This window comes from Salvelinus alpinus, chromosome 11 (assembly GCF_045679555.1).
Source record: "Salvelinus alpinus chromosome 11, SLU_Salpinus.1, whole genome shotgun sequence".
Taxonomy (NCBI): Eukaryota; Metazoa; Chordata; class Actinopteri; order Salmoniformes; family Salmonidae; genus Salvelinus; species Salvelinus alpinus.
Window position 1 is genome coordinate 60,150,647 of NC_092096.1, and position 12,311 is coordinate 60,162,957.

Genomic DNA, 12,311 nt, shown 5'->3' on the forward strand with positions numbered 1-12,311 from the left:
GTCAGATTCACCACAGTGGTGTATGTTTTGGACAGCCACTACCCTCTGGGCCTTGCTTGGAGAACGGTGTGGACTGTGAAGGGACACCTAAAGAAGAGAAGCCCATTGAAGTGCAACTGCTGGACCCTAAATTACAAGATGGAGGCCTTCCATGTGTGGAGGTGAAAGGTCATTCAGTTCCGTTGAGCGCTCCCCTTCCGATTTCCTCCACTCTTTATTGACTGAACTCCATGCTAACAGACAAAGCCTGCCTCTTCCTTCATGCATTCCTCCCTCCGTTTATTCACTTCTTTCCCTGTTCTCCTTGACTAAGATCTTTTATTTTCTGTATTTCCTGGACTATTTCTCCTCCCCTTGTTAAGGTGTCGATGCCTCTCCATGTTTCTACATGCTGCATTGATTTTGCGATTGAGCTGCTTAGACAGTTGGGAGAGATGCAGAGAATCTCAACCAGTTGCTGCAGGAAGAAACAGAATGTTATAAGAAGCAATATAATTTTACATTACTGTGATGGTAAACAAGAAAATTACTAACTAAATAGACCATTGTCATATTTGTCCAGCATGACCCCAGATTGTATAGCATTACGCTGACCGTTATTTAGACAATGTGGTTTTGTGGAGGTTTCCATTTGTACTGGAAATGACATCTGGGCCACTGTGTTGGCTGCTGTGCTCGTAACAGAGCCATCCCCATGAGTAATACAGCACTTATCCCAACCACACTAGGGAGCTCCAGACAATGTAATGCTAAAGTATATCCTGTCCTCTGACATGTTGCGGTCTTGTAAGACGTTGATTAATCAATCCCCTGCAATCATCGTCCCCAATCGTTTCCTATCCTAGATCAGACAGGTTACATGTTTGGGCACCAAGAGACACCGCTTCTTTGACTGCATTAGTTCACAGCATGTACAGATGTAGGATCTTAATTTGGAAATGTAAAAAGTGTAGTGTAAAAGTTGTGCATTTGAGGTTTAAAAAGGCTCCTGAAGTTTGTAATTTCCACTTTGAATTTTAAGACTTGATTTTCCCTTACGAAAAATATATCCCCTACAAAAAGGTCCATTAATTATAATGCATGTAATAATTCACATTTCCTGTTGCTGAAGGATTATTTTCTAGCTGTAGCAAACTGGCTCAAATTAAGATCCTACATCTATAGTAGACAAAAAGGAAAACCTGATATAGGGATATTTTTCTCACAGGCTTTACTGCAGTGTAATAGGAGTCGGATGTGTAGTTGCACATCTCAAACACACTTTATTTTCCTCTCGCCACCAGACAAGAAGCTGAAAAGTAAGGAGGAGAGGAGCAAAGTTGAGTATGATACTATGGATAGCCGGGCATTGGAGAAGAGTTCAGAGGTAGGAGGTTTATGAATGGGATTCCTCACTCCTCTTACGATCATCACACTCACATCCTTCAATTGTTTTTATTACTATGGTCCAAACTTAAAAGGAAACACCTGTGAGGCCAAATGTCTATGGAAAAAAAGGGAAATACTTTATTTTTTGAGATAGTAACAGCAAAGATTACAAGATATTGCATAGTTACTTAGAACACTTTGGGTTGTTTAGAGATTTTTCATAATTTATCCAGACATTTGCAGTCTGACATTTCTTTGCGACCCTAGCATTTAACATGAGTGGAACAAACATTGATGAATGTCAACAATGTTTATGTGATGTGTCAGTACTGCTCTTATACACAATGGTGGTCTTAAGTGACAGTCCTTCTCATCTTAAAGATGCACTCTGGGATCTTAAGCACAAGAGATGTGTAGCATATCGCACAAATTGCAAAATTCGTATGATATACGAATTGCTACATTTGTAACATATCACACAAAATGGATTATGTAGTACACCGTTGTATTATGTAGTACACAGTTGGATGATGTAGTACACAAAAAAAACAGTGACCCATTTTGGCTCGTGAGAGCCACTTTCAAATTTACTGGCTGAAATTATACAAAAGTTTGAGAGTGCATCTTTAAGAACAGTTAATTAAAATAAAGTGACAGTTATTTTTGGGAGGATTATGTGGGTGTGCCAAGCAAGTCAGTGTAACACACTGTTTGGCAGCTATGGAGCAGAACAGACAGAACACATTGTGTAAGAGCTTTACTACCTAAGTCAGGATCTCTTACGCTTCAGTCTGACAGGAAGCATTGAGCCTGCACTTTTCCATCATGTTTTCACACCAAAGACTGTAGCAAAACCCCCAGAACAATGGACTCAGAAGAAAAGGCATGAATAAGCCTCAATAAGAACAAGAGACACTTCAAGCTACATGCTCCTTTCAGCTTAAGTAGACAAGCCTGTAAGATTTCCGTACACTCCAATTAGTCAATTGAACTGTTGAGTAGAGATCATCTTTAAGTCTGGGTTTTAGTCTGTTGTTGAAATATATATTTTTATTCAAGTTGGACTGAATTCTTTGTAATTAACTACAGCCTCAGGCTTGACTTAGTTTGATGTAAGCCACCCCTTCTAAACAAGCATGTTACTTATTGTGTACTGTGTCTTTCAGCCAGAGGAGAAAAGCAAGTATGAGCTGGTGGGCAGTTGTGGACAACAACGGTTCCTTCATGAGACTGAAGGTGAGTGCATTTAATATTCCAGTCTTCTGTCCCACAATAGCCGAAAATGAGCGTGGAGAGAGCAAGATAATGAGGTTTGTCATTTATGTTCGTTTTTTTTTGTCTGAATACTGAGCCAGTCAAAACATTGCACACACTGTATATAGATTTGTTTTTTGTCGTACTGCTTTGCTTTATCTTGGCCAGGTCGCAGTTGTAAATGAGAACTTGTTCTCAACTGGCCTACCTGGTTAAATAAAGGTGATCTACAATCTAATCTACAAAGGTTGCCCTTAATGTGCCTCTGACTGATGAGCAGTTTATTTTTGTTTATCTTCCTCAACAGAAAATTTGGGGTTTCGCTTCTAGGCCATCAACTTCTCAGGTCAACTGAGGTAACTTCTTAATTCTCAGTTGTCAATCGGAGGCAAGTTCTTAACTGAACTTCACCTTTCAATTTCTCGCCAAAGTTCCTGTGCTCTCTCTCCATTAAAGTGGATCATTTTGATGAGTTACTCCCTGCTGTTCAGAGTGTGTGGAATGACATATTGACCATCTGGAATGGCAAACAGACAGACAAACAGCATCCTGGTGGATTGAGACAAGCACCAGATGTAGGGGTCAGAGAGGGCAAAGAAGAGGTACAGACAGGTCTGTGACACCTGGAGTGCTCTGTGAGATTGAGCAAAGGTAATAGACTAGCGCCTGACAGGGAACACTTCATTTGACGAGGTGTACACTTTAGAACACCTAGCGTGCCTTAACCTGAGCAGTGTATTTAGAGAGTTGGGCTTATGCGGTTTCTGCATTATGCAGAGGACTGGCCACCCCTCATAGCCTGGTTCCTCTCTAGGTTTCTTCCTAGGTTTTGGCCTTTCTAGGGAGTTTTTCCTAGCCACCGTGCTTCTACACCTGCATTGCTTGCTGTTTGGGGTTTTAGGCTGGGTTTCTGTACAGCACTTCGAGATATTAGCTGATGTACGAAGGGCTATATAAAATAAACTTGATTGATTGATGATGCATTTACATCACATTTCAACATTCTATAGCAGCCATGTTTTCTCCCCATTAACATTACATAGGGAACAATGCTACATAACTAAATGTCTCGAATTAGAACAGTATTCAAAACTCTAAACGTTGGCCTAATTCTCTAAATATATAGCTCTGGCCTTAACTAACGTCTGATAAATAGTATTACAGAACAGTAGTGCCTGTGTCAAACTAGCTTTTTGCGCCGCCAACTCAATTGAATTATTGTACAGTACAGTGAGTAAAAATGTGTTTTGTTCTGTTGTTTTACATGCTGTACACTTCTCAGGCTTCTGTCTCTGCTTCCATGTCTATTGTCATCTCTGTGTGTTTGAAAATGTCTGAGCGCTTCATCCTGCCTTTATGTAACTCATGTTGCATAAGGAGCACACATTTTTGTTACAGCTGTGAGAAGAACACTCACTCTACTGTTGTACTGTCGGCATACAGCGTTTCCGCAAAGGATGTCCAGGCAGTGAAGTGCACATGACAGAGTGTTGGCCATGATGTGAGGTGAAGGGACAGTCATCAGGGTCACTTAGGCCGCCCACTCCCACGTCCTCTCAGTCCTTTACACACCTGTTCTGGAACTCTCCTCACCGCTGTCACACAGTGGCACCACACCCATCACTCATTCCACCACCATTTTCCTCCCACACTTGGCTTCAGTTCCCATGTCACCTTGCCACCCTCCTCCTGTTGAAGCCATAACATTAGTTAGTAGTTAGTGCCCCTCAGGCTTGCTGGAACTCTCTAGGACCGGTCTTCGGTCATGAGTGCTGGGGACACTGTTTACCTTACAAAAGCATCAGCTCTCTAGCGACTGTACTTTTTAAAATGTCCAACAACCTGTGCCAAAAAATTCCCTGAACTTCTCAAAACTGGCTACCTTCAGCTCCTTATTAAAAATAAACTTACTTCAAAAATTTCACAGAACTTCAGTGAAAAAATAACCTCTCACCTGGGCTTTATAAAACAAATTCCTACCCACCAGAGTACAACAAAAAGCTAGAGTAGCAGCATAGAGCCCCTGCTTAGACAATTGGCTCTGACCATTGGCACTCTGTTCTACAAGCCAAAGCAGCCGACCTTCCAAAGAGAATCCACAGAGCGGTGCTGCTCCACAAAGAGCTGTCTGCCAAAATGGCTGCCCCCCTGCTGGGCTTACTCTGTGTGAACGGAGGCTAAAATATCCCGGCTTCTGAAGCTGTGTACATGCCCACTGTCGTAATGGGCTGCCATTACGGCCTGCTGTGATTGCAAGGGATGGTTAATGTCTGATCAATTAGGCATCAGTACTCTCAGACGATACCAAAGGAAAGACCCGCAGAGAGACTGCCAGTCTCGAATGGCTTCTCAATTACTTTGGAGAAATATTGCCCTGACACTGTTGGTGCTCAGCTGGTTAAGGTGCCAATGACGCCATTTTGAAGGATTGAAATGGAACGAAGGAATGGAATCACTGTAGAAGTAGGTAGCCTTTTCCCGAGCCAGTGTAGCCCATAGGGCAGGAGCCTATCTCCTGCTTCTCTAGCGTGAGGCAGCTTGATGTACAGAATGCTAGTCCACTAACGTTGCGTTTTATGTACTGTGTCAGTATGTATGAGGGATACTGTAGTTTGACTCTCTTGAGAGAAGCTAAATGAAACAGAGTCTTGTGTCAAACACTGTGTGTACTAATAGGGAGAACGTTTTATCCTATAGTTGTATTTGTGAAACATTTCTACAGTATCTGGTGCTTTTAGATCCTAAATCAAGCTAGCTGATTTTACAGGAAAAAGTGACATAAATCCTCCCATGGTCTGTTTAGAACTATCTGTTTAAAGCGGTATCGGTTTTGCTATCCCACTGTTTTCACAGTAAGACGACCACCATAACTGGTTTATATAGAAAGGGCCTTTAATGCCGTGTTTGTTCTTCCAGATAATGGCCCCTGGCTATAGGGAGTAGATGCACTGACCTAGAAAGATGAATGTGATTTAACAATGTTTACTCAAGAACAGCTGCTTCCAGTGTTTTGCATCGTGCAGTTGGTGATAGCAGATACACAGGTTACAATAGCAGATGTAGTAACATCTTACTGCAGTTTAAGTATTTTACTGAAGCATTTAAAACATTACTTGAGCAGTAATGATTTACATCGCTATCTAAAAGGTTAACACCAAATTCTGTAATAGCCTTTGAATCAGATCCTTCACAAATCCCTATTTGTAGGTTGTAGTTGTATACGTTATTTAATTCAAGGCCGGGAACGCCGTAATGGATCAGGTTATGAAAAGCAATTGCACCTGCTGTAGCTGATAAAAAGCGACTACTCTGAAATGTACATATTTTAGCTATGGTCTATACCATTGTACGAATAAGACATTGAGGTCAATGGCAGTCAACCACCCAGTAATGTATTCCTCTCTTTACCCTGAATGGCTTTCAGCTTTAAGACAGGCAAAGCTCTTTGGGGACTTCCTTCTCTTGTCTCTCTACACTATCTGAGAGCAGGTGCAAAGCATGTGGGTGGAACACATTGACTTGCTGTATTTGTCTAATTTCTGTGTTTGACAGGAAAAACTGATACAATACACACCTTTTGGTTGTTTTAAGATGTATTTTTCCCACTATTTCAACCGTTCAGCAATAAATAATAACTTTAGTCCTGGGTATGTACAGATACCATATCTTAATTTGAGCCAGTTTGCTACAGCAGGAAAATAATCCTGAAGCAACAGTACATGTGAATTGTAATGTGGATTATAATTAATGTTTTTTGTTTTGTTGTAGGGGTCGATACATTTTTCGTTAGGGGAAATCAAGTCTGAAATATTTAAGTGGAAATTACAAACTTCACAAACCTTTTTAAACCTTGAATACACTACAAGTTTGCATTTCCTGCGGTGCAGGAAAATTCCTGTAACAACAGGATGATCAAATTAAGATACGGCATCTGTACAGTAGGTTCAGTTGCACACATTTGCTAATACCTTTTGTAGGTCCTATCAAGGACTAGATTTTTCTATGAGACCATTGCTTTGCCCTGATGGAGACACCAACAGAAACTCACAGCAGCATGTTAAGTGCCACAAAATGGCCACCAGTGGGTCACTAATATTGAGAATATGGTAGAGTGTAGAGAAGTTAATTCTGGAAATAACACTCACGTGTGGTTCAGATTCATATTTATTTTAGGTATGCATCACCTGTGCCTGCTGATAAGTCAGCCTCATTAGGCCTCCAGAAAGATCTGTGAATAACACCCTGGTATTTCTCTATTGGCAGGGGCCAAGTTTGTGTTTCCGCCAGACATGGTGGCTCCAGAAAGACCCCGCGGTGATGGTGTGACATACGTCAATATTCCCATCAGCCCCATGTCTAAGAAACAGCTGAACTACATGGAGCTGGAGCATCAGGAGCATGCTGGGGTCAGGGGGACTGGCCAACACCTTCCAGGACAGAGTAAGAGCCCATTTCCTCAATAACAACCTGTCTTTTATGGGTCTCTGGTGATCCGCACTTCAATGTCTTCTGTCTTGCTATGAATTTTTCTATAGCCAATTGAAATTATGTGCATCTTGAAGTGCACTATTGTACATGGCTAATTGGGGAGGACAGGCTCATAGTAATGGCTGGAACGGATTAAATGGAATGGTATCAAACATATGGTTTCCATGTGTTTGATACCATTCCCTTCACTCCATTCCAACCTTTATTATGAACTAACCTCCTCTCAGCAGCCTCCTGTGACATGTAAGTACACTGTATATTGAAGGTGATATTGTGATCAAAGACAATATCAAGTGGAATACAGTATATTTCTTGCGTGAGCACAAGACTCAAGTGTGCCCATTTGTATTTCAGATTTCTTGGTTGCACGCAAAAAGAAACAGAATAGTAGTGCTGAGGGATGAACCAAAATGTCAATTTATTCCCGGTTATTAAACAACTGACCGACATCAAGAACTATGTGGGATGCTGGGCTGAAGGGAGTTGTAGTTTTCATATGCAAATATTCAACCTAGTTCAGTGCAGAAATTTAGTAATTAACTACAATGACGATAATTAATTGCGCCAGCTCGGACAGAGACTTTCCACCTGCTAAATTAGGTTAGATACACATAGACCACATGAGAGTGAAGAATGTGCATAATACAACTACGAGAAGGATAGAGACCGTTTGTGAAAGTATGCCTTATGTACTTTGAAGAACTAGTTAAATCATTTTGTCAGACAGCTCTGCAGAATACTTAGGCAGACTAGTCTAGATAAATAGGATGACTAAAGACAGCACAGTATGGGGAGCACAGAGATAACGTAGGTTGTCTGTCTGGCTGGCTAAAAATAATAAAGTTAGTAAATAAAAACGAATTAATATACACAACTGAAATATTGTATTATTTCATAGTCATTTCCTATTTTTCTATTGATGTCTACCCAATGTGGACCTGAGAGAGGCAATGGAATATTTTTAATCTTTTGGAAATTTAATGTTCACTATTTTTGGCTTTGGGATTTTAATTGAAAAGCTCTAAAATCAGTTTATTGTCTTTATTTCATCATGTATTTAGTGTTTGAAAAATCATCGAAACCAAAATCTGTGATTTTTAAAAATGTATTATAATAAACTGAACCGACCTCAAAAAGCGCTAATCGCTCAGAACTACAGAATGGTGAAGAGGGACAGGGTAGCTTGCGACCACTGGCGTATCGATTCCAATAAGACTTGAGAGACTCTTGGTAAATGATAATCCCCTAATTCTATTTCTCCATTAGTTGGAGATTGCTCCCGGTCTTTCCGAGTGACAACTGAGCCACCGTCATCAGCGTGGTCTAATCGGCAGAAAAGTCAACCGTTAACGTCATTACTCTCCGGGAATATGAGGGACAGTCTTGCTCAACGCGAGAAAGGTTCATTTCCAATGTCAGCGAGAGGATTTCCGTCCCGGTGTGTGGCATCATCTATATATCACTTGGAGGAGCAGCGTTCCAGTTTAGCCGCGACAGAAGGTCATAGGGCGTTCGGAATACCGTGGTGAAGTCACTCGCTCTAATGTGGTCATCTTCCCAGAGTGTGTTGACGTGTGTGTGTGCGTGCGAGCATGTGTGTAAGGATTTGTCCACTTTATGAGATCGCCTGGAGAATGCATAACTGAAGCAATCTTGAAGTCAATCTCATTGCTTCCTCTGTAGCTCAAGGACAGGAATATATTGCTGTTCTCTCATTTGAATGGTAACCGTACACAAGAGTGATCACTCAGTGTTTTTAAATAAACCTCTCTACCGTGTTCATTCTATTTTTATGCATGATGTCCTGAATGGAGGGTCAACAACATTACTGATCTCATGGACTGTCTGGTGTTTCTTCACTCTACAGGGAAAAGTTCCTCTAAATATGCCCAGATCGACATCACTGCTACGGATGCCGCCCACAAAACGGGTACCCAGCATGCCTTGGGGAGAGAGGAGGGTCTTCACACCCTGGAGCAGAGGAGGAGGGTAGTACCACAGTGACATCCCACCTCCAATCTTGACCTCCACAGGGCATCTGACTGGCCTAGACCAGGCTGTTTTATAGAATTCACCAGAAACATGGATTTTCTGGGACGCCTCAAGTTGCCATGATGTCAAACTCCTCAAAGATCTGCCAGATTTGATATCTTTAACACCAATTGTTGACAGCTTCCATTGAATTCTGTCCCAATTACTGTGCTCTTCCGGGGAAGGCTAACCCCAAGAATCACGCCTTCTGCCCTCAGTGTGAATTATACCGACAGTAGGCCTACAGCACTGACGCTCCACAATCATCACGAAAGCAACATGAAATCAAACTCTAAGGAAAAAAAACAAAAGTTGCTGCTTGGATGGAAGGGAACATTTCAATCAAGGCTCTCTCTAGCTGTGTTCACATTGGCAGTTTAAAGTGACTCAAATCCAATTTATTTGCATTTCTGATTTGCATCGGTACTTTTTCCTGCAGACTGACCAGCCCAAAAGCACATGTAATCGGATATTTCAAGCTACATTTCAAACCACATTCATAGGTGGATCAGATACAAATCTGATTCCTGGCCATGTAAATTGTGGCTGAATGGTCAAATCTGAATTATTTGCCCTCAAGGGGTTTTTAGACTGTTATTCTGCATATCTTGTTGCTTGCTAGCTGCTCTGTTGGCAGTTTGACGTGAACATGTGGTAGCTAACTAGCTTGTTAATTGTTTACCAACAAATGAGTGAATGTGCTAGAAAGCTAAACAGCTACCTAGCTAACTAGTTGACTGCTGTGGCTAGCTAACTAGTTACCTGCTGTGGCTAGCCAAAATAGACTAGATCATTTTATCCTTTGCGTCTTTAAAAGTGTTCTTACACTATGATTTTGAACATTCAAAGCAACTGGGAAATGTCCATGGCAGGCATTGTTGCCACCTTATCTTGCTACCTAACTTCTGAGGGATAGGATGCACAAGCACCACCACCAATCAGCCTACAACACCGCACACACATCCGTCATTACTACTAGCATAGCTTTGTCAGCAAATGGTGTCAGAACACACTAATCTGATTTTGTCACTTGTAACTTGCTGTTTGGACATTCAATAGTCCAGAACGGATTTGAAAAACACAACTGATTTGAGCATTAAGGCCTGCGGTGTAAACAAGGCTTTTGTATATTCAGAAATATCATTAGAAGGCATTATGTCACTGTCACAGCCCGGGCAGACTTGGGTGGAGTGGGGGGCTGAAAGTGCCAGTCTTAGGGGGAGTCATTACCCGGACGAGCAGTGGGTTTTTCACAGTCTTACCAGTGCCACCCCTAATCTGATACAATACGATTAGGATCTCATTTGGGGAAGATGAGGGAGATGAAAAAATGAAGAGCGTCCCCCTTCATAACTCCTCTCTGATTATCATTGTATTAATTCTACAGCGGTTAGTTGTATGAAAGACTTGATTGAGGCCTTTTAAATCAGTCTCTATTTGTCCTGTACATTACATGCAGTCTTACTCATTCAGAACGCTTACCACGCTTTTTAGAAACTTTGTGAAGCTAATGCAACAAAGTGGGCATAGAAGCTGCGGCGGTCTTTGTATACCGATGAGAACAACACAATTAAATCCTCATTAATGGCTTCTGATGACTCAGCCCAGGCTTGTTATTGTTCTGTGTTGTCTAAATGAACTTTGGTTGGCTTGAGTGCGGCTAATTGCCCACTGTTGACCACATATGTAGAGTTCATTTCTAGGTGCTCTCCATTTGTTTTTCAGCTTTCACGGTTCACGTGGCTTCGCTGAGGGACAGACAGAGCTTTAGCAACACACACCCTATAAATAATTCAGAACATGTCGAAAGAAAATTCATAGGATTTTTTTTCAGCTTTGCAGAAATGAAAAATGTAAAACAATATCCCGGAAATGTTTTTTAGAAGTGCCTTTGGCCCCCATTATGCACACATACATTTTTGAAATAGATAATTTAAGACAGGAGTTCCTTTGTACATTTTACCTTAGAGAAATATAAATTGCTTCTTGTCTGTATTCCCTACTGTTTGTTGAAAGTTTCACCGACAGGAAAATATTCTACCGTAGTAGTCACTACATCATTCTGTAGTAAACTGTAGTATACTGTAGAATAATATATTGCACACTGTAGTATCCCTCGATTGTGTAGTGCTTCCAATATAATTGTGTAAACAAGTATACTACTAAATTATATAGTAAGTATACTATGCTACACATTGTAGTATCCCTTGATTATGTGTAGTACTTACTATATAATTTAGCAGTATACTGGGGAATACAATGCCACATCCTGTAGCATCCCTCGATTGTGTGTAGTACTTACTATAGAATTTTGTAATATACTGTAGAATTCTATAGTAAATACTACAAAATTATCCGCAAAAAAACACTTTAGTAAATATAACAGTAATATACGCCTAAACACTACAGTGTCCTCAAAAACACTACAGTTTTTAAACAATAGTCATACTCCTGTATTTAATTTGCATATACTCCACCCATTCCCGTCCCCCATATCCTAATTTGTGCCACCCATGAGTGAGAAACCTACATGCCAAGTATACACTGGCGATTTTAGAATGTAAATCGTGGTGGGGGTGGAAAACTCCCCCAAAAATGTTTGGTTGCATACCAGCAAAAACTAAAAAATGAAACAATACAATACAATACGGTGCCCACAAACTGTTAGGGCCTACATAAAGTTGTCCCAACAGCAGAGTTTTCTTTTCAGCACCATGGAGTGAATCCTTACCACCGCTACACCTGGCTACCAGTGGAGCCTTCTCTGGCAGCGAAATTATTCTGCTTGTTCATTCAGCCTCATTTACTGCCTTTTGAAAAACATAGCTGATATGGCTGACTTGCTTAAACAAATGTGCTTTCTACTGACAATTGAGATGTACAAACCATGGCATAAGGGGACGATGAGGGGATAGGAGGCAATCTGTAATTTCGATTAGGACATTAATGAGCGAGTTAGGATGGATGTAGTCAATAAAACGATTTACTCAGCACTTTTGAAATGTACAGGAACATAATTCAGAACATAGGCGTTTTTAACAGTATTCACCCTGTACACCAAATCAGAACCGTAGGATAGATAAAGGGGGCATATAAGCAAATAATGAAAGCTCTTACAATATTCGATGATGACATTTCTCTAAAACAGGCTATAGGCTACATGTGCATCA